Source organism: Scyliorhinus canicula, chromosome 16 (assembly GCF_902713615.1).
Source record: "Scyliorhinus canicula chromosome 16, sScyCan1.1, whole genome shotgun sequence".
Lineage (NCBI taxonomy): Eukaryota > Metazoa > Chordata > Chondrichthyes > Carcharhiniformes > Scyliorhinidae > Scyliorhinus > Scyliorhinus canicula.
Window position 1 is genome coordinate 3,640,367 of NC_052161.1, and position 24,197 is coordinate 3,664,563.

At 48.1% G+C, this 24,197-nt stretch overlaps 1 non-coding gene across 1 annotated transcript; it reads left to right on the forward strand.

The window, feature by feature from the left end:
- The first annotated feature begins 354 nt into the window (after nt 1-354).
- LOC119951110 lies at nt 355-476 on the forward strand. Its single transcript, XR_005457503.1, has one exon. It is a non-coding gene; the product is annotated as a U6atac minor spliceosomal RNA (small nuclear RNA).
- Nucleotides 477-24,197: the final 23,721 nt, after the last annotated feature.

Here is a 24,197-nt window from a genome sequence, read left to right on the forward strand (position 1 = left end):
TGATGTGATCACTCAGGGAGCCTCAGTAACTGTGGCAATGTTCACGTTTACATGCTGCTGTAGTCTGGAGCTATGGATAGTGATGGTGGAGTCTCCGACTCTCTTTCCATCACAATAGCGTGCGCTGAAAGGGTTTACAGTTTGATACTCAACTGTTTGACTGTGTAATGTGAGCACCTTCCTCGGCCATCAGGTCCTGGGGTGGGACTTGAACCCAGAATCTTTCGCCTTTAGACAGGGTGCTACCCGCCATGCCAGAAGAACGCGTGGGTATTGATATAGAGCAGCTAATTGACCATGGGGAGTATCAGAAATAGGCTTGATCCAATCTGTACCTACACATACCAAGTTCTTCTGTTTCATGAAAGGACAGAAGGTTAGCATTTCCTTGACAAAGGTGGAAGGGATCCTGGTGGTTTTACACCACACAAATGGTTACGGCATTGCCATCTACTTAATGACTTCCACCATCTAGTGGGAAAGATATAGAGAAGATTTTCAGGTGCAAGAATTATAGCGTAGTTATATTGGGGGGGGGGGGGGTTTAATTTTCCACATTTCTACTGGGATAGTAGCACTGTGAAGAGAAGAGAGGGAAAACGCCGGAATGTGGCGACTAGGGGCTTTTCACAGTAACTTCATTTGAAGCCTACTAGTGACAATAAGCGATTTTCATTTCATTTCATTTCAAGTGTGTTCAGAAGAATATTTTTGATCAGTATATTCCAGCCCAACAGGGAAGGAGACAATATTGGATCGGATTCTGGCAAATGAGGTGGGACTAGTGGATCAATTGAGCAACATTGAAAAAACAGTGGTCATAATATCATTCGATTTAGTATGGTTGGAGAAAAGGACACGGAGTAAAAATTCAATTGGAGGGGGGCCAATTTCAGTGGGATGAGCACAGATATGTCTCAGCTAAATTGGAATCAAATATTATTCGGCAAAATTGTGTGAGAAGAGGCGTTTCCTTGAAAGGGGAGATAGTTTAGATATAGTCAGGATGCATTCCTCCGGGGGGAAAGGGCAAACAAAGCCAACTTTCCCTGGTTGATGAAAGAGATAGAAAATACCACAGAAGCAGAAAGAAGGGGTGTACGACAGATGCCAGGTTGAAGAGAACGTACTTGAATATAGGAAGTTCAGAGGGGAAGTGAGAAAGAAAATCAGAGGGACAAAGAAAGAGAGAATGAGAAGGAACTATGTGAGATTTTTCAGGACTGCAGGGGAGGGTTGAAATTAGATTGGTAGGGGGCGAGGAACCTGAGGGGAAATTCAGAGTGGAGAGGAGACAAAGTGGCAGTGGGAAATAGGGAAGCATTAACTGATAAGGGGGATATATCAGAAAGTAATATAAAGGTAAATAGACACCTGGAGAGTGTGATCGAATTACAACAGGCTATAGTAAGTCATGGGGTCAGAGTGAGGGGCAAAGTAAAAAAAGCCTAATCAGGATTAATGTACATGTGTGTGAAGAAACGGATTGTGGCTAATAAGATTGGGGAACTACAGGCACAGACTGACAAATGGAAACAGGATATTACTGCTGGACAGAGAGCGGGCTGAAAAAAATAACAGGACTGAGTATTAAATATTCCTGGGTACAAAGTATTCAGGAGAGACAGAAGAGGGGGGGGAGCGCAGTATTGATAAAGGATGGCATCACAGCACTGGAGAGAGGGTGTTCCTGAGGGGGAAAGGCCGGAGGTTTGAGGGCAACGCGGCGGTGCAGTGGTTAGCACTGCTTCCTCACGGTGCTGAGGACCCGGGTTTGAGTCACTGTCCCAGTGAAGTTTGCACATTCTCCCCTTGTCTGCATGGGTCTCACCCCCACAACCTAAAAAGATGTGTAAGGTAGGTGAATTGGCCACACTAAATTGCCCCTTAATTGGAAAAAAAAGTGATAATGTGAAGATGCCGGCGTTGGACTGGGGTGAGCACAGTAAGAAGTCTTACAACACCAGGTTAAAGTCCAACAGATTTGTTTCAAACATGAGCTTTCGGACACTGCTCCTTCCTCAGGTGAATGGAGAGGTATGTTCCAGAAACATTTATATAGACAAAGTCAGAGATGCCAGACAAGACTTGGAATGCGAGCATTAGCAGGTAATCAAATCATTACAGACCCAGAGAGAGGAATAATCCCAGGTTAAAGAGGTGTGAATTGTCTCAAATCAGGACAGCTGGTAGGATTTTGCAAGTCCAGGCCAGATGGTGGGGGATGAATGTAATGCAACATGAATCCAAGATCCCTGTTGAGGCCGTACTCATGCGTGTGGAACTTGGCTATAAGTTTCTGCTCGGCGATTCTGCGTTGTCGCGTATCCTGAAGGCTGCCTTGGAGAACGCTTACCCGGAGATCAGAGGCTGAATGGCCTTGACTGCTGAAGTGTTCCCCGACTGGAAGGGAACATTCCTGCCTGGCGATTGTTGCACGATGTCCGTTCATTCGTTGTCGCAGTGTCTGCATGGTCTCGCCAATGTACCACCAAAAGTAATTGGGTACTCTAAATTTATAAAAGAAGAGGGCAGAACAGTGGTGCAGTGGGTTAGACCTGCTGCCTCACGGCGCTGAGTTCCCAGGTTCGATCCCGGCTCTGGGTCACTGTCCGTGTGGAGTTTGCACATTCTCCCCGTGTCTGCGTGGGTTTCGCCCCCACAAACCAGAGATGTGCAGGGTAGGTGGATTGGCCACGCTAAGTTGCCCCTTAATTGGAAAAAATTAATTGTGTACTCTAAATTTATATTTTTTAAAAATGTATTTTAAAAAAGGGACGGAATCTCTCTGGCTCGAGGTAAGGAATGAGAAAGGTGCAATAAGCTTAATGGGAGTAGTATAAAGACCACAAACTAGTGGGAGAGATGTAGAAAAACACATTTGCAAAGAAATTACAGAGAGGTGAAGAATTCTCCAGTAATTATAATCAGGGACTTCAATTATCCAAATACAGACTGGGATAGGAGGAGAGCAAGAGGGGAGAGGTTTCCTGGAGAGTTTACAAGATAGCTCTCTGCAGCAAGATGTTTCTGGTACAACGAGAGGGCAGGCACTGTGGGACCTGGTTCTGGGCAATGCGTTGACCCAAAGTGGATCAAATATCAGTGGAAGAACATTTAAGGGACAGTGGCCATTGTATCATAAGGTTCAGGTAGACTACAGAAAAGCTACGGAAAAGCTACGGATATGGAGCAATCCAGAGCAGGGATAATTAATTGTGGGAAAGCCAACTTTGATGGGATGAGAATGTATCTGAATCGAGTGAATTAGAATCTAATGTTGGTGGAAAAGACGGCGGCTGAACAATGGGCCACCTTCAAAGACAGAATATTGCAGGAAACGTCAAGGTGTATTCCCTTGAAGGGGAAAGGTGGGATAAATAAATCTGGAACACCCAAAATAACAAGAGACAGAAGTGACGATGAAAAGGAAGAAGTGAGGGTGACAGATAGAAAATACAATGGGGAATGAGGGGGAAAGTGAAAGAATAATCAGAAAAGCAAGAATGGAGCATGAAAAAAGACTGACAGATAACATGAAACGTAATCCCAAGGTCTTCTATAAGCATGTAAATAAAGGATGATATAAGAAAGAGTATGAAAGACAAGTACAAATGGCACAGGAAGGAGTCTGCATAGTCAGTATGAGAATCTAGGCACCACATTAAGAAGCAGAATCTCAAAGGCCACAGGTTGGGATTTGCCGTTGGCCGACGCTGAAATCGCGAATCACAATTGGGTGGAGATTATGTTCTGACATCAAAATTGCGGCGGGCGTCAATTTGACATCAAATCACAATTCTCCGTCTCCTTGACAGCGGCGTCAATATGGCCTGGACCCTCTGACCCCAGACTATCATCAGCTGCAGCACACCCAGTGCCATCTTGGTGTCTGGGATGAGTGTGTGTGGGGAGTGTAATGTGTGTGTGCGGCTGGGATGAGTGTGTGTGGGGAGTGTAATGTGTCTGTGTGGCTGGGATGAGTGTGTGCGGGGAGTGTAATGTGTGTGTGTGGCTGGGATGAGTGTGTGTGGGGAGTGTAATGTGTCTGTGTGGCTGGGATGAGTGTGTGCGGGGAGTGTAATGTGTGTGTGCGGCTGGGATGAGTGTGTGTGGGGAGTGTAATGTGTCTGTGTGGCTGGGATGAGTGTGTGCGGGGAGTGTAATGTGTGTGTGCGGCTGGGATGAGTGTGTGTGGGGAGTGTAATGTGTGTGTGTGGCTGGGATGAGTGTGTGTGGGGAGTGTGATGTGTGTGTGTGGCTGGGATGAGTGTGTGTGGGGAGTGTAATGTGTGTGTGCGGCTGGGATGAGTGTGTGTGGGGAGTGTAATGTGTCTGTGTGGCTGGGGTGAGTGTGTGTGGGGAGTGTAATGTGTGTGTGTGGCTGGGATGAGTGTGTGTGGGGAGTGTAATGTGTGTGTGCGGCTGGGATGAGTGTGTGTGGGGAGTGTAATGTGTGTGTGAGGCTGGGATGAGTGTGTGTGGGGAGTGTAATGTGTGTGTGCGGCTGGGATGAGTGTGTGTGGGGAGTGTAATGTGCGTGTGAGGCTGGGATGAGTGTGTGTGGGGAGTGTAATGTGTGTGTGCGGCTGGGATGAGTGTGTGTGGGGAGTGTAATGTGTGTGTGCGGCTGGGATGAGTGTGTGTGGGGAGTGTAATGTGTGTGTGTGGCTGGGATGAGTGTGTGTGGGGAGTGTAATGTGTGTGTGTGGCTGGGATGAGTGTGTGTGGGGAGTGTAATGTGTGTGTGCGGCTGCAGCTTGTCAGCCTCCCGAGTGTCAATCACGGTCCTGGCCAATCCGGCTCCGTTTCTCATTGGAATCGATTGTGTTCCACGTGGTGCCGGCTTCTCAATGGTAGCAGAATCGGTCCAGGCTCTGCGCCCGTTTTGTTGTCGTGAAAGCCCATGAATCCTGCCGCGGCATCAACACTTATTTTTTTGTAATCTTTATTGTCACAAGTAGGCTTACATTAACACTGCAATGAAGTTACTGTGAAAAGTCCCTAGTCTCCACACTCTGGCACCTGTTCGGGTAGTCTCAGGAACAGAATATCCCACCCATAATCTCTGGATTAAATTAGAGAGCTGAATATATGGTTCAAAGAATGATGTGGGAGAAGTGAGTTCCTGTTCGCGAGGCACCGACAGGGCTGAGGAAAGTGGGGTCTGCACCATTTGCCTGGTCTACACCTGAACAGTGCTGGAGTCGATGCTCGTGCGAGCCGCAAAACCAGGAAAGTACAGAGGGTTTTAAACTAAATAGTGGACGCAAGGGATCAAATTTGGGAAGATGTGGCAAATCAAAGAGCAGAGAAAAGGAAAAAGAGAAAGATACTATTACGGAAATGAAAAGCAGACTGTTACAAGAAGAGATATGGAGTATAAACCTAACAGTAAATCAAGTAACTATTTTAAAATTAAAAGGATAAAACTAAAAGCTCTGTATCTGAATGCACATAGCATTCAGAACAAAACAGATGAACTGAGAGACGACATAGAAATAGATAAATATAATTTGATAGACATTATGAAGCATACAAAGTGGCAAAGATTAGTGGGAGGCTAGAGGACTGGGAAATCTTTAGGGGGCAACAGAAAGCTACTAAAAAAGCTATAAAGAAGAGAAAGATAGACTATGAGAGTAAACTTGCTCAGAATATAAAAACAGATAGTAATAGTTTCTTTTTACGAATATATAAAACAAAAAAGAGTGGCTAAGGTAAATATTGGTCCTTTAGAGGATGAGAAGGGAGATTTAATAATGGGAGATGAGGAAATGGCTGAGGAACTGAACAGGTTTTTTGGGTCGATCTTCACAGTGGAAGACACAAATAACATGCCAGTGACTGATAGAAATGAAGCTATGACAGGTGAGGGCCTTGAGATGGATTGCTATCACTAAGGGGGTAGTGATGGGCAAGCAGGGTAGCATGGTGGTTAGCATAAATGCTTCACAGCTCCAGGGTCCCAGGTTCGATTCCCGGCTGGGTCACTGTCTGTGTGGAGTCTGCACGTCCTCCCCCTGTGTGCGTGGGTTTCCTCCGGGTGCTCCGGTTTCCTCCCACAGTCCAAAGATGTGCGGGTTAGGTGGATTGGCCATGCTAAATTGCCCGTAGCGTCCTAAAAAAAAGTAAGGTTAATGGGGGGGGGGGTTGTTGGGTTACGGGTATAGGGTGGATACGTGGGTTTGAGTAGGGTGATCATGGCTCGGCACAACATTGAGGGCCGAAGGGCCTGTTCTGTGCTGTACTGTTCTATGTTCTATGTTCTAATGGGGCTAAAGGTAGTCAAGTCTCCTGGCCCTGATGGAATGCATCCCAGAGTGCTAAAAGAGATGGCTAGGAAAATTGCAAATGCACTAGTGATAATTTACCATAATTCACTAGACTCTGGGGTGGTCCCGGTGGATTGGAAATTAGCAAACGTGACACCACTGTTTAAAAATGGTGGTAGGCAGAAAGTGGGTAATTATAGGCCAGTTAGCTTAACTTCGGTAGTAGGGAAGATGTTGGAATCTATCCTCAAGGAAGAAATAGCGAGGCATCTGGATAGAAATTGTCCCATTGGGCAGACGCAGCATGGGTTCATAATGGGCAGGTCATGTCTAACTAATTTAGTGGAATTTTTTGAGGACATTACCAGTGCGGTAGATAACAGAGAGCCAATGGATGTGGTATATCTGGATTTCCAGAAAGCCTTTGACAAGGTGCCACTCAAAAGGTTGCTGCATAAGATAAAGATGCATGGCATTAAGGGTAAAGTAGTAGCTTGGATAGAGGATTGGTTAATTAATAGAAAGCAAAGAGTGGGGATTAATGGGTGTTTCTCTGGTTGGCAAGCAGTAGCTAGTGGTGTCCCTCAGGGATCAGTGTTGGGCCCACAATTGTTCACAATTTACACAGATGATTTGGAGTTGGGGACCAAAGGCAATGTGTCCAAGTTTGCAGACGACACTAAGATGAGTGGTAAAGCAAAAAGTGCAGAAGATACCGGAAGTCTGCAGAGGGATTTGGATAGGTTAAGTGAATGTGCTAGGGTCTGGCAGATGGAATACAATGTTGACAAATGTGAGGTTATCCATTTTGGTAGGAATAACAGCAAAAGGGATTATTATTTAAATGATAATATATTAAAACATGCTGCTGTGCAGAGAGACCTGGGTGTCCTAGTGCATGAGTCACAGAAAGGTGGTTTACAGGTGCAACAGGTGATTAAGAAGGCAAATGGAATTGTGTCCTTCATTGCTAGAGGGATGGAGTTTAAGACTAGGGAGGTTATGCTGCAATTGTATAAGGTGTTAATGAGGCCACACCTGGAGTATTGTGTTCAGTTTTGGTCTCCTTACCTGAGAAACGACGTACTGGCACTGGAGGGTGTGCAGAGGAGATTCACTAGGTTAATCCCAGAGCTGAAGGGGTTGGATTATGAGGAGAGGTTGAGTAGACTGGGACTGTACTCGTTGGAATTTAGAAGGATGGGGGGGATCTTATTGAAACATATAAAATTATGAAGGGAATAGATAGGATAGATGCGGGCAGGTTGTTTCCACTGGCGGGTGACAGCAGAACTAGGGGGCATAGCCTCAAAATAAGGGGAAGTAGATTTAGAACTGAGTTTAGGAGGAACTTCTTCACCCAAAGGGTTGTGAATCTATGGAATTCCTTGCCCAGTGAAGCAGTTGAGGCTCCTTCATTACATGTTTTTAAGGTAAAGATAGATAGTTTTTTGAAGAATAAAGGGATTAAGGGTTATGGTGTTCGGGCCGGAAAGTGGAGCTGAGTCCACAAAAGATCAGCCATGATCTCATTGAATGGCGGAGCAGGCTTGAGGGGCCAGATGGCCGATTCCTGCTCTTAGTTCTTATGTTCTTATGAAGACATGGCTGCAGGAGGACATGGGTTGGGACCGGGTATTGAAGGGTACAGGATATTTAGGAAGGACAAGATGTGAGGAAAAGTTGGAGGGGTGGCTCTGTTAGTTAATGATGGTATTAGAATGGTACAGATGAATGACCTAAGTTCAGGAAACCCGGATGTTGAAACGGTTTGGGTAGAGATGAAAAATGGTAAAGGCAAGAAGTCACTTGTGGGAGTCATGTACAGAGCATAATGTACAGGGCGAAGCACAAAGGAAGAAATAATTGGAGATTGTCAGAAAAGAATGGCGATAACCATGGGAGATTTTAATTTAAACATAGACTGGAAAATTCAGATGGATCCTACCTAGATGAAGAGTTCATTGAATGTTTTCGGGATAGTCTCTCTGAACAGCATGTGCTGGAGCAGGTTTTACTCGATCTGGTGCAACATGATGGGATTAATTAATGATCTCATAGTCAAGCTGACCCTAGGTAGCAGTGATCATAATATGATTGAATTTTACATTCAGTCTGAGGGAGAGGGGCATGGGCCTGAGACTGTTTTTAAACTTAAACACAAACAATTGTGAAGGCATCAAAGTAGAGCTGGCGAAGGTGAATTGGCAAATTAGGTTCCAGGATCGATCAACAGAGGTGCAGTGGCAAACATTTAAGGGGATTTTCAGAATACACAAAATAGATACATTCCGAGTAAGCAAAAGTGAAAGGGACGGACACAGCATCCATGGTTAACTAGAAAGGTTAAAGGTTGTATCAAACATAAAGGAAAAGCATAAATATTTATGCAAAGGCAAGGGGCAGGTCAGATAATTGGACAGAATATAAGGCACAGCAAAAGGATGCCTAAAATATTAACAAGGAGATAAAAATTAGAGTACGAGAGAAAGCTAGCCAGAAATATAAAAACAGATAGTAAGAGTTTTTCTAAACATTTAACAAAGAAAACTTAACAAAGTGAGTTTTAGTCCAAGAAGCAAGTGAATTGGAGAATTGATAATGGAAAACAAGGAGATGGCAGGTGAATTGAACTGGAATTTTGCATCGGTTTTCACTGTGGACAATACAAGGGGCATTCCGGAAGCAGGAAACCAGGAAATGGGAGGGAGGGAAATGTACAGCCACCAGACGATAGGTATGGAAGAAATTGTTGGAGCTGCAGGATTATAAGACCCGGGTCCAGAGTCCATCCTGGGGCCTCAAAAGACAAGTCTAGTGAGATAGTTGATGCATTGGTTTTAATTTTCCCAAACTCCCTAGATTCAGGGAAGGTTCCATTTGATTGGAAGATAACAAATGTAACTCCATTAATAATAATAATCTTTATTGTCACAAGTAGGCTTACATTAACACTGCAATGAAGTTATTGTGAAAATCCCCTGGTTCCCCCACCCCGACGCCTGTTCAGGTACACAGGAGGAGAATTCAGAATGTCCAATTCACCTAACAGCACGTCTTTCGGGACTTGAGTAATTATTGGACGTGTCTCAATAACAGACCCGGAAGTTGAAATGTCGCCAACTTCCGATGTGGAACCCTCCATCGGTGTTCCACCGTATTATTCAGCCCCAATGGAGAGGCATTGTACTGTGATGTGAGTGTCCCTTTAAGAAAGATTTAGTCTATCATGTGACTTGTAGCACATTGGGCTGTGGCTGTCAGGTGAGAGAGGGTTTCAGTTTCAGTTTGACTGCTTTGGACTCAGAAGGAAAAATAAGTATTTTCTCTGTATTTCTCTGTTTTCATTTTAAAGTAGTTCCAGTAAAAATCACTTTGGATGTGGCTAACTGCCTTGGTAACTTTAAAGATATAGTTGTTTGCTGGAGGAAGTTTGAATCTGCAGTTTGGAACTGGATCAGAATTTCAGGAACTCAAGTGAGAATACAGTGTGCTGGGCCACACCCTTGAAAAGGGGGTTTGGTTTAATTGGATTTTGTTATTCAATTGGAACAGCTAAGGGGGAATTCATCAAGTGTTAAGTACATAGATTACTGTAGCTGTGTGGTGTCTTTATAGAACAAAGAACAAAGAACAAAGAAAAGTACAGCACAGGAACAGGCCCTTCGGCCCTCCAAGCCTGCGCCGACCATGCTGCTCGTCTAAACTAAAATCTTCTCCACTTCCGGGGTCCGTATCCCTATATTCCCATCCTATTCATGTATTTGTCAAGACGCCCCTTAAACGTCTCTATCGTCCCTGCTTCCACCACCTCCTCCGGCAGCGAGTTCCAGGCACCCACTACCTTCTGTGTAAAAAACTTGCCAATCACATCTCCTCTAAACCCTGCCCCTCGCACCTTAAACCTATGCCCCCTAGTAATTGACCCCTCTATCCTGGGAAAAAGTCTCTGACTATCCACTCTGTCTATGCCCCTCATAATTTTGTAGACCTCTATCAGGTCGCCCCTCAACCTCCGTCGTTCCAGTGAGAACAAACCGTGTTTATTCAACCGCTCCTCATAGCTAATGCCCTCCATACCAGGCAACATCCTGGTAAATCTCTTCTGCACCCTCTCTAACGCCTCCACATCCTTCTGGTAGTGTGGCGACCAGAATTGAACACTATACTTCAAGTGTGGCCTAACTAAGGTTCTATACAGCTGCAACATGACTTGCCAATTTTTATACTCAATGCCCCGGCCAATGAAGGCAAGCATGCCGTATGCCTTCTTGACTACCTTCTCCACCTATGTTGCCCCTTTCAGTGACATGTGGACCTGTCCACCTAGATCTCTCTGACTTTCAATAATCTTGAAGGTTCTACCATTCACTGTCTATTCCCTACGTGCATTAGACCTTCCAAAATGCATTACCTCACATTTGTATGTTTGTAATTGATCAAAATGCTTGCTATGTTTATATATATATATATATGTTAACTAAAGTCTTAGAATAAACCTTGATTTGATTAAAGAGTCTGGGAAGTCTGAATCACACCTGCAATGAAGGCTCTTGTGCTGATCCTCGCCAAATTCAACATAAATGTTGTAGGTCAGGTGAACTTCATAATTCACTTTGGAGTTTCTAAACCCTGGTCCATAACAGTACAAAGATTTGTTTTGAGTTCCAAAAGTAGTTTTATTTAACAGAGCTGTCAGTTGATTTAAATCACAGCACAAAATATGACAGCAGATGTTGACAGGATTTTTTTCAATTTTTAAAAATGCATTCTGGCACTTACTCCAACAGAAAAAATAAAATACTGAAATGCATGAAAATAGGTTAACTTACCTTTGCTGAGGAGATCCCTATGATGAAACATTAATTAAAAGTACTTTTATGTTACAATGCTGCACTAATAGTGACATTTGAAGGTGTGTTAACATTTAAAACATACTTTTCAGAATGTTCCCAACTCAACCGGCTTCCCCCAGTAGCCACAAACTCTCCACACAGATATGTCTTTTTAGTGATTACAATACTCAAATTGCATGTGGGAGGAAATACAATTTTCCTGTGGTCCTCAAAGTGGGGACTAAGACCTCGGAAGAACTGTGTGTGCGCTTTGCCACCATGACCTTCGAGAACCCCAGAAAAGTCTGTCGGAAATGGGGTGGGGTCAGGAAGGCTGAGGAAAAGTATTTTTCCAGCAATAAACAAAACTAATTTCTGTGTTTCACAACCCAATTCGTATCTGCAGCGGGAGACAAAAATCCAGCTCATTATGTCAAGGTCCTGGGAGCAGCACTTTGAGAAGAATGTAAAGACTTTAGAAAGCGTGGAGAAAAGATTAAAGAGAATGGTTCCAGGGATGAAGAACCTGAATAGTTTGGAGAATCACGGTAGCATTGTGGTCAGCACAAATGCTTCACAGCTCCAGGGTCCCAGGTTCGATTCCGGCTTCAGTCACTGTCTGTGTGGAGTCTGCACATCCTCCCCGTGTCTGCGTGGGTTTCCTCCGGGTGCTCCAGTTTCCTCCCACAGTCCAAAGATGTGCAGGTTAGGTGGATTGGCCGTGATAAATTGCCCTTAGTGTCCAAAATTGCCCTTAGTGTTGGGTGGGGTTGCTGGGTTATGGGGATAGGATGGAGGTGTTGACCTTGGATAGGGTGCTCTTTCCAAGAGCCGGTGCAGACTCGATGGACCGAATGGCCTCCTTCTGCACTGTAAATTCTATGAACTCTATGCTGTCTTGGAGAAGAGAAGATTGAGAGATCAAGAGCAATGGTCAAAATCATGAGGGCTCTGGGCAGATCAGATAGAGAGAACTTATTTACACCGGTGGATGGGTTGAGAACCAGAGGACACTGATTTAAGGTAATTGACAAAAGTACCGACGAGTAAAAACTGCTACACGGCGGGTTGTTAGGTAGGATCTGCTGGGAGGGGCTGGTTTAGCACAGGGCTAAATCGCTGGCTTTTAAAGCAGACCAAGGCAGGCCAGCAGCACGGTTCAATTCCCGTACCAGCCTCCCTGAACAGGCGCCAGAATGTGGCGACTAGGAGCTCTTCACAGTAACTTCATTTGAAGCCTACTTGTGATGATAAGCTATTTTCATTTCATTTAATTTTTCCAGATTTGGAGTGCTCTGAGGGTGTGGTGGAGGCAGATTCACTTGTGGCCTTCAAAAGAGAATCAGATAAACACCTTGGAGAAAGATTGCAAGGCCGTGGGGGAGAGGGGCTGGGGGGGGTAGTAGGGTGGGACTAGATAAATTGCTCTCACAGAGAGCCATCATAGAGTCAAATGGCCTGGTTCTGTGCTGTTACGATGCTATGTTTCCTGTTCACTGTGACTTTCAAATCCACGTTTACTTTCACACTCACTACCTCCCAAATATGTGGCTCAAATCATGCAAATCCGTCCGGAGCTCTGCAAGCATTTTAAACGATAAATTTTTAAATTTTCAACAGTGTTCTGTTGTCGAGACTCCAGACAGAAATATAACGAAATATAGAAAGTGAAAGCTGAGAGAGAAATTAAACAGAAGACAGAAGGAGAAAAGACTGGAACGAAGAAGAGTAGAAGAAAGATTTGAGAATGAAATAAGATTCTGCAGCTTTGAGGCACAATGGCTTGTTTACTAACCAGAGTTCTTGTTGGTGGTAAGACGCCCTCCCCCACATTCTGTGAGTGCTCCTGAAGAGTTGTCAGCAATCTGATTGGACCTGATAGGTGTCAGGCACAATGAAGGGAAAGTACATGAGATGCCATCAGTGTGAGGTTTGGAACATTAATCACTCGACAGATGACAGTAATTTAAATTACACTACATTTCCATCTTTATCCAGTTAGCAGAGTCTCTGTGTTACCATTCAGTGGGGAGTTTGGGATCTGTGAACAGTTACCAGGATGGATAATGCTGGCCAGAGGACTTTACTTTGACAAATCTATTCAAGTTTTCTGAGGATGCAACTAGCAAGGTAGATAAAGGGGAACCGATGGAAGTAGTGTATTTTGTTTTTACAAATGGTATTTAATAAGGTGCCACACAAAAGGCTGTTGCAAAAGACGAGGGCACACAGGGTTTGAAATAAATTATTAACATGGATACAGGATTGGTTCAAGGACAGAAAATAGAAATCAGGAGTAAATGGGTCATTTTCCCGTTGGCAAGCTGTTACTGATGGGATTCTGCAGGGTCCTCGGCTATTTACAATCTATGTCAATACCTCAGATGAAGGGACTGAGAGTAAAGTGTACAAGTCTGCTGGTGAGATGGTCAGCTGTGAGGAGAAGACAATGGGGCTGGTTTAGCTCACTAGGGGCTGGTTTAGCTCACTAGGGGCTGGTTTAGCTCACTTGGCTAAATCGCTGGCTTTTAAAGCAGACCAAGCAGGCCAGCAGCACGGTTCGTTTCCCGTACCAGCTTCCCCGGACAGGCGCCGGAATGTGGTGACTAGGGGCTTTTCACAGTAACTTCATTGAAGCCTACTCGTGACAATAAGCGATTTTCATTCATTTTCATTTAAAATGGGTTTTGAGTGAATATGTTGTCCGTGATTTGCCCATGTGGCTGCAACGGTATTTAGACAGGATAGGGGAGTGGGAAAAAGAAGGTGGCACATGGGCTATAATATGGCAAAATGTGAGGGTACACGCTTTGATAGGAAGAATAGAAGAAAAATATTTTAAAACAGTGCGAAACTATTAAATGTGGAAGTTCAGATGGATTTGGATGTCCCTGGACACAAAAACACGAGGCCATGAAATTCATATACTTGGTGGACGGTCGACCCGAGTTTGCTGGGGAGAGGCTGTGCTCTCTGATGGGTTTCTCAGAGGTTATGGGTACACACAGGTGGACCTCTGCTTGTGTTACCCTAACCTCCCAACTAATCCCAAATTTGGACAATGCGGGTCCTGCCAACACCTGTGTTTCCACTCTTGAAAAAAGCAGCAAGGTGGCCCCTGCCTTATTTAAAGGTACAGGCACCCTGATTCAGGTCCGTTAGATTTTTGGAATCTTTCCCATTTCACTATATCTGGAAGCCGTTGAACGTGTTCTCAGAAGTGCTTTATTGATTTCCCACTAAATTTGGCAGAGAGCATTCTCACAACAGCACAGAGGACATCTTGGGGCAGAAGTGGCATTGTCTTGAGGTCTGCAGGACGAAATCGAGATGGAGCAGAGACAGGTGACAGGGCAAGCTCGGCACCATGCCCTCTGCCTATTGCCAGCTGACTCCTTTGCGCTCATTAACAGTGACAAGAGGCCAGCAAATGGGTGCCAGCATCGGTGTGTAAATACATTCAGCACTTTCTGGTAGGCCGTTCCATCAAGGTCCTCATTATCCTTTGCAGCAGATCTCATGTTGGGCTGGCCATCGTTTCACCCTGATCTGTCTGCAGCTCACTCAAGGCCAGTGTCTCACAACGTGCTGATGCCAACTCCAGTCAAACACTCAAAACAAAACGAGTGCATGGCCGGTGTTTGACTGGTGGCTGCAAATGTCGGGTGGAAGGATGAAGCTCCCCCCTGCTGTGCAGTTGCCCTCTTTCCTCTTCCTGGGCTGACCTGATTGGGCAGGCGGCAGTTCCTGGGTTACTGAAACCAGGAAATCAGAAGGAGGAAGTTGGTATGAGGGAGGGGGGGTGGGGGGGAGAGGCAGGGGTCGGAGGAAGGGGGGGAAGCGGGAGCAGGTCCATGCTGGCACCACTAGCAGTTTGCCCATTGAGTGAGGGTGAGCTGGGAGTGGAGAAGGGGCATCAATCAGGAGGTGTCTTTGGGCAGCAGCATCCGTCCCTTGTCAGGACACCCTCTGCTCACTCCAAATGGGGAGGGCGTTAGAAAACGTGCCCTCAAAACAGACTGTCCCACCTTCCCCTGGCTGGGGAACCACTTCCCATGGGATCACCATCTTTGTGCGTCAAAGGAAGAAAACTAGGCAGCACGGTAGCATTGTGGATAGCACAATGGCTTCACAGCTCCAGGGTCCCAGGTTCGATTCCGGCTTGGGTCACTGTCTGTGCGGAGTCTGCACATCCTCCCCGTGTGTGCGTGGGTTTCCTCCGGGTGCTCCGGTTTCCTCCCACAGTCCAAAGATGTGCAGATTAGGTGGATTGGCTGTGATAAATTGCCCATAGTGTCCAAAATTGCCCTTAGTGTTGGGTGGGGTTACTGGGTTATGGGGTTAGGGTGGAGGTGTTAACCTTGGGTAGGGTGCTCTTTCCAGGAGCCGGTGCAGACTCGATGGGCCGAATGGCCTCCTTCTGCACTGTAAATTCTATGTACAGCGCCGAGGTCTCCGGTTCGATCCCGGCTCTGGGTTAATGTCCGTGTGGAGTTTGCACATTCTCCCTGTGTTTGTGTGGGTTTCGCCCCCACAACCCAAAGATGTGCAGGGTAGGTGGATTGGCCACGCTAAATTGTCCCTTAATTGGAAAAAATGAATTGGGTAATCTAAATTTATTTTTTTTAATGATAGACTCGTGACACATCAGCCACACCTCAGCCAGCCATGCTACCATATCCCATAGCCATGCTACCATAGCCCATAGCCACGCTACCATAGCCCATAGCCCTGCTACCATATCCCATAGCCGTGCTACCATAGCCCATAGCCGTGCTACCATATCCCATAGCCGTGCTACCATAGCCCATAGCCGTGCTACCATATCCCATAGCCGTGCTACCATAGCCCATAGCTGTGCTACCATAGCCCATAGCCCTGCTACCATATCCCATAGCCGCGCTACCATAGCCCATAGCCGTGCTACCATAGCCCATAGCCACGCTACCATATCCCATAGCCGTGTCACCATAGCCCATAGCCGTGCTACCATATCCCATAGCCGTGCTACCATATCCCATAGCCGTGCTACCATATCCCATAGCCGTGCTACCATAGCCCATAGCCGCGCTACCATAGCCCATAGCCGTGCTACCATATCCCATAGCCACGCTACCATATCCCATAGCCGTGCTACCATAGCCCATAGCCGTGCTACCATATCCCATAGCTGTGCTACCATATCCCATAGCCGTGCTACCATATCCCATAGCCGTGCTACCATATCCCATAGCCGTGATACCATATCCCATAGCCGTGCTACCATATCCCATAGCCACGCTACCATATCCCATAGCCGTGCTACCATATCCCATAGCCACGCTACCATATCCCATAGCCGTGCTACCATAGCCCATAGCCACGCTACCATATCCCATAGCCGTGCTACCATATCCCATAGCCGTGCTACCATATCCCATAGCCGTGCTACCATATCCCATAGCCGTGCTACCATATCCCATAACCGCGCTACCATATCCCATAGCCGTGCTACCATATCCCATAGCCGTGCTACCATATCCCATAGCCGTGCTACCATATCCCATAGCCGTGCTACCATATCCCACAGCCGCGCTACCATATCCCATAGCCACGCTACCATATCCCATAGCCACGCTACCATAGCCCATAGCCGTGCTACCATAGCCCATAGCCGTGCTACCATAGCCCATAGCCGTGCTACCATATCCCATAGCCGCGCTACCATATCCCATAGCCGTGCTACCATATCCCATAGCCGTGCTACCATATCCCATAGCCGTGCTACCATATCCCATAGCCGTGCTACCATATTCCATAGCCGTGCTACCATATCCCATAGCCGTGCTACTCGTGACACATCAGCCACACCTCAGCCAGCCATGCTACCATATCCCATAGCCATGCTACCATAGCCCATAGCCCTGCTACCATAGCCCATAGCCATGCTACCATATCCCATAGCCACGCTACCATAGCCCATAGCCCTGCTACCATATCCCATAGCCACGCTACCATAGCCCATAGCCCTGCTACCATATCTCATAGCCGTGCTACCATATCCCACAGCCACGCTACCATAGCCCATAGCCCTGCTACCATATCCCATAGCCGTGCTACCATATCCCATAGCCACGCTACCATATCCCATAGCCGTGCTACCATATCCCATAGCCACGCTACCATATCCCATAGCCGCGTTACCATATCCCATAGCCACGCTACCATATCCCATAGCCGTGCTACCATATCCCATAGCCGTGCTACCATAGCCCATAGCCGTGCTACCATATTCCATAGCCATGCTACCATATCCCATAGCCGTGCTACCATATCCCATAGCCGTGCTACCATATCCCATAGCCGTGCTACCATATCCCATAGCCGTGCTACCATATCCCATAGCCGTGCTACCATATCCCATAGCCGTGCTACCATAGCCCATAGCCGTGCTACCATAGCCCATAGCCGTGCTACCATATCCCATAGCCGCGCTACCATATCCCATAGCCGTGCTACCATATCCCATAGCTGTGCTACCATATCCCATAGCTGCGCTACCATATCCCATAGCCGTGCTACCATATCCCATAGCCGTGCTACCATATCCCATAGCCACGCTACCATATCCCATAGCCGTGCTACCATATCCCATAGCCGTGCTACCATATCCCATAGCCGTGCTACCATATCCCATAGCCGTGCTACCATATCCCATAGCCGTGCTACCATATCCCATAGCCACGCTACCATATCCCATAGCCATGCTACCATATCCCATAGCCGTGCTACCATATCCCATAGCCACGCTACCATAGCCCATAGCCGTGCTACCATATCCCATAGCCACGCTACCATATCCCATAGCCGTGCTACCATATCCCATAGCCGTGCTACCATAGCCCATAGCCACGCTACCATATCCCATAGCCCTGCTACCATATCCCATAGCCGTGCTACCATAGCCCATAGCCGTGCTACCATAGCCCATAGCCATGCTACCATATCCCATAGCCCGCTACCATATCCCATAGCCGTGCTACCATATCCCATAGCCACGCTACCATAGCCCATAGCCGTGCTACCATATCCCATAGCCGTGCTACCATAGCCCATAGCCGTGCTACCATATCCCATAGCCGCGCTACCATATCCCATAGCCGTGCTACCATATCCCATAGCTGTGCTACCATATCCCATAGCTGCGCTACCATATCCCATAGCCGTGCTACCATATCCCATAGCCGTGCTACCATATCCCATAGCCACGCTACCATATCCCATAGCCGTGCTACCATATCCCATAGCCGTGCTACCATATCCCATAGCCGTGCTACCATATCCCATAGCCGTGCTACCATATCCCATAGCCGTGCTACCATATCCCATAGCCACGCTACCATATCCCATAGCCATGCTACCATATCCCATAGCCGTGCTACCATATCCCATAGCCACGCTACCATAGCCCATAGCCGTGCTACCATATCCCATAGCCACGCTACCATATCCCATAGCCGTGCTACCATATCCCATAGCCGTGCTACCATAGCCCATAGCCACGCTACCATATCCCATAGCCCTGCTACCATATCCCATAGCCGTGCTACCATAGCCCATAGCCGTGCTACCATAGCCCATAGCCATGCTACCATATCCCATAGCCCGCTACCATATCCCATAGCCGTGCTGCCATATCCCATAGCCACGCTACCATAGCCCATAGCCGTGCTACCATATCCCATAGCCGTGCTACCATATCCCATAGCCGTGCTACCATAGCCCATAGCCGCGCTACCATAGCCCATAGCCGTGCTACCATATCCCATAGCCACGCTACCATATCCCATAGCCGTGCTACCATAGCCCATAGCCGTGCTACCATATCCCATAGCTGTGCTACCATATCCCATAGCCGTGCTACCATATCCCATAGCCGTGCTACCATATCCCATAGCCGTGCTACCATATCCCATAGCCGTGCTACCATATCCCATAGCCACGCTACCATATCCCATAGCCGTGCTACCATATCCCATAGCCACGCTACCATATCCCATAGCCGTGCTACCATAGCCCATAGCCACGCTACCATATCCCATAGCCGTGCTACCATATCCATAGCCGTGCTACCATATCCCATAGCCGTGCTACCATATCCCATAGCCGTGCTACCATATCCCATAACCGCGCTACCATATCCCATAGCCGTGCTACCATATCCCATAGCCGTGCTACCATATCCCATAGCCGTGCTACCATATCCCATAGCCGTGCTACCATATCCCACAGCCGCGCTACCATATCCCATAGCCACGCTACCATATCCCATAGCCACGCTACCATAGCCCATAGCCGTGCTACCATAGCCCATAGCCGTGCTACCATAGCCCATAGCCGTGCTACCATATCCCATAGCCGCGCTACCATATCCCATAGCCGTGCTACCATATCCCATAGCCGTGCTACCATATCCCATAGCCGTGCTACCATATCCCATAGCCGTGCTACCATATTCCATAGCCGTGCTACCATATCCCATAGCCGTGCTACTCGTGACACATCAGCCACACCTCAGCCAGCCATGCTACCATATCCCATAGCCATGCTACCATAGCCCATAGCCCTGCTACCATAGCCCATAGCCATGCTACCATATCCCATAGCCACGCTACCATAGCCCATAGCCCTGCTACCATATCCCATAGCCACGCTACCATAGCCCATAGCCCTGCTACCATATCTCATAGCCGTGCTACCATATCCCATAGCCACGCTACCATAGCCCATAGCCCTGCTACCATATCCCATAGCCGTGCTACCATATCCCATAGCCACGCTACCATATCCCATAGCCGTGCTACCATATCCCATAGCCACGCTACCATATCCCATAGCCGTGCTACCATATCCCATAGCCACGCTACCATATCCCATAGCCGTGCTACCATATCCCATAGCCGTGCTACCATAGCCCATAGCCGTGCTACCATATTCCATAGCCATGCTACCATATCCCATAGCCGTGCTACCATATCCCATAGCCGTGCTACCATATCCCATAGCCGTGCTACCATATTCCATAGCCGTGCTACCATATCCCATAGCCGTGCTACCATATCCCATAGCCGTGCTACCATAGCCCATAGCCGTGCTACCATAGCCCATAGCCGTGCTACCATATCCCATAGCCGCGCTACCATATCCCATAGCCGTGCTACCATATCCCATAGCTGTGCTACCATATCCCATAGCTGCGCTACCATATCCCATAGCCGTGCTACCATATCCCATAGCCGTGCTACCATATCCCATAGCCACGCTACCATATCCCATAGCCGTGCTACCATATCCCATAGCCGTGCTACCATATCCCATAGCCGTGCTACCATATCCCATAGCCGTGCTACCATATCCCATAGCCGTGCTACCATATCCCATAGCCACGCTACCATATCCCATAGCCATGCTACCATATCCCATAGCCGTGCTACCATATCCCATAGCCACGCTACCATAGCCCATAGCCGTGCTACCATATCCCATAGCCACGCTACCATATCCCATAGCCGTGCTACCATATCCCATAGCCGTGCTACCATAGCCCATAGCCACGCTACCATATCCCATAGCCACGCTACCATATCCCATAGCCGTGCTACCATATCCCATAGCCGTGCTACCATATCCCATAGCCGTGCTACCATATCCCATAGCCACGCTACCATATCCCATAGCCGTGCTACCATATCCCATAGCCGTGCTACCATATCCCATAGCCGTACTACCATATCCCACAGCCGTGCTACCATATCCCATAGCCGTGCTACCATATCCCATAGCCGTGCTACCATATCCCATAGCCGTGCTACCATATCCCATAGCCGCGCTACCATAGCCCATAGCCACGCTACCATAGCCCATAGCCGTACTACCATATCCCATAGCCACGCTACCATAGCCCATAGCCACGCTACCATAGCCCATAGCCGTGCTACCATAGCCCATAGCCGTGCTACCATATCCCATAGCCATGCTACCATATCCCATAGCCATGCTACCATATCCCATAGCCGCGCTACCATATCCCATAGCCGCGCTACCATAGCCCATAGCCACGCTACCATATCCCATAGCCGTGCTACCATATCCTATAGCCATGCTACCATATCCCATAGCCACGCTACCATATCCCATACCCGTGCTACCATATCCCATAGCCGTGCTACCATAGCCCATAGCCGCGCTACCATATCCCATAGCCGTGCTACCATAGCCCATAGCCGTGCTACCATATCCCATAGCCGTGCTACCATAGCCCATAGCCGTGCTACCATATCCCATAGCCGTGCTACCATATCCCATAGCCGTGCTACCATAGCCCATAGCCGTGCTACCATAGCCCATAGCCGCGCTACCATAGCCCATAGCCGTGCTACCATATCCCATAGCCATGCTACCATATCCCATAGCCATGCTACCATATCCCATAGCCGTGCTACCATATCCCATAGCCGCGCTACCATATCCCATAGCCATGCTACCATATCCCATAGCCATGCTACCATATCCCATAGCCGTGCTACCATATCCCATAGCCGTGCTACCATATCCCATAGCCATGCTACCATATCCCATAGCCGTGCTACCATATCCCATAGCCGTGCTACCATATCCCATAGCCACGCTACCATATTCCATAGCCGTGCTACCATATCCCATAGCCGTGCTACCATATCCCATAGCCGCGCTACCATAGCCCATAGCCACGCTACCATAGCCCATAGCCGTACTACCATATCCCATAGCCACGCTACCATAGCCCATAGCCACGCTACCATATCCCATAGCCATGCTACCATATCCCATAGCCGTGCTACCATATCCCATAGCTGTGCTACCATATCCCATAGCCGTGCGACCATATCCCATAGCCACGCTACCATATCCCATAGCCGTGCTACCATATCCCATAGCCACGCTACCATAGCCCATAGCCGTGCTACCATATCCCATAGCCGTGCTACCATATCCCATAGCCGTGCTACCATATCCCATAGCCGCGCTACCATATCCCATAGCCGTGCTACCATATCCCATAGCCGTGCTACCATAGCCCATAGCCGTGCTACCATATCCCATAGCCATGCTACCATAGCCCATAGCCGTGCTACCATATCCCATAGCCACGCTACCATATCCCATAGCCGTGCTACCATATCCCATAGCCGTGCTACCATAGCCCATAGCCACGCTACCATATCCCATAGCCACGCTACCATATCCCATAGCCGTGCTACCATATCCCATAGCCGTGCTACCATATCCCATAGAGTGCTACCATATCCCATAGCCACGCTACCATATCCCATAGCCGTGCTACCATATCCCATAGCCGTGCTACCATATCCCATAGCCGTACTACCATATCCCACAGCCGTGCTACCATATCCCATAGCCGTGCTACCATATCCCATAGCCGTGCTACCATATCCCATAGCCGTGCTACCATATCCCATAGCCGCGCTACCATAGCCCATAGCCACGCTACCATAGCCCATAGCCGTACTACCATATCCCATAGCCACGCTACCATAGCCCATAGCCACGCTACCATAGCCCATAGCCGTGCTACCATAGCCCATAGCCGTGCTACCATATCCCATAGCCATGCTACCATATCCCATAGCCATGCTACCATATCCCATAGCCGCGCTACCATATCCCATAGCCGTGCTACCATATCCTATAGCCATGCTACCATATCCCATAGCCACGCTACCATATCCCATACCCGTGCTACCATATCCCATAGCCGTGCTACCATAGCCCATAGCCGCGCTACCATATCCCATAGCCGTGCTACCATAGCCCATAGCCGTGCTACCATATCCCATAGCCGTGCTACCATAGCCCATAGCCGTGCTACCATATCCCATAGCCGTGCTACCATATCCCATAGCCGTGCTACCATAGCCCATAGCCGTGCTACCATAGCCCATAGCCGCGCTACCATAGCCCATAGCCGTGCTACCATATCCCATAGCCATGCTACCATATCCCATAGCCATGCTACCATATCCCATAGCCGTGCTACCATATCCCATAGCCGCGCTACCATATCCCATAGCCATGCTACCATATCCTATAGCCATGCTACCATATCCCATAGCCGTGCTACCATATCCCATAGCCGTGCTACCATATCCCATAGCCATGCTACCATATCCCATAGCCGTGCTACCATATCCCATAGCCACGCTACCATATTCCATAGCCGTGCTACCATATCCCATAGCCGTGCTACCATATCCCATAGCCGCGCTACCATAGCCCATAGCCACGCTACCATAGCCCATAGCCGTACTACCATATCCCATAGCCACGCTACCATAGCCCATAGCCACGCTACCATATCCCATAGCCATGCTACCATATCCCATAGCCGTGCTACCATATCCCATAGCTGTGCTACCATATCCCATAGCCGTGCGACCATATCCCATAGCCACGCTACCATATCCCATAGCCGTGCTACCATATCCCATAGCCACGCTACCATAGCCCATAGCCGTGCTACCATATCCCATAGCCGTGCTACCATATCCCATAGCCGTGCTACCATATCCCATAGCCGCGCTACCATATCCCATAGCCGTGCTACCATAGCCCATAGCCACGCTACCATATCCCATAGCCGTGCTACCATATCCCATAGCCACGCTACCATATCCCATAGCCGCGCTACCATATCCCATAGCCGTGCTACCATAGCCCATAGCCGTGCTACCATATCCCATAGCCGTGCTACCATATCCCATAGCCGCGCTACCATATCCCATAGCCGTGCTACCATATCCCATAGCCGTGCTACCATATCCCATAGCCGCGCTACCATATCCCATAGCCGTGCTACCATATCCCATAGCCGTGCTACCATATCCCATAGCCGTGCTACCATATCCCATAGCCGTGCTACCATATCCCATAGCCGTGCTACCATATCCCATAGCCGCGCTACCATAGCCCATAGCCATGCTACCATATCCCATAGCCACGCTACCATATCCCATAGACACGCTACCATATCCCATAGCCGTGCTACCAT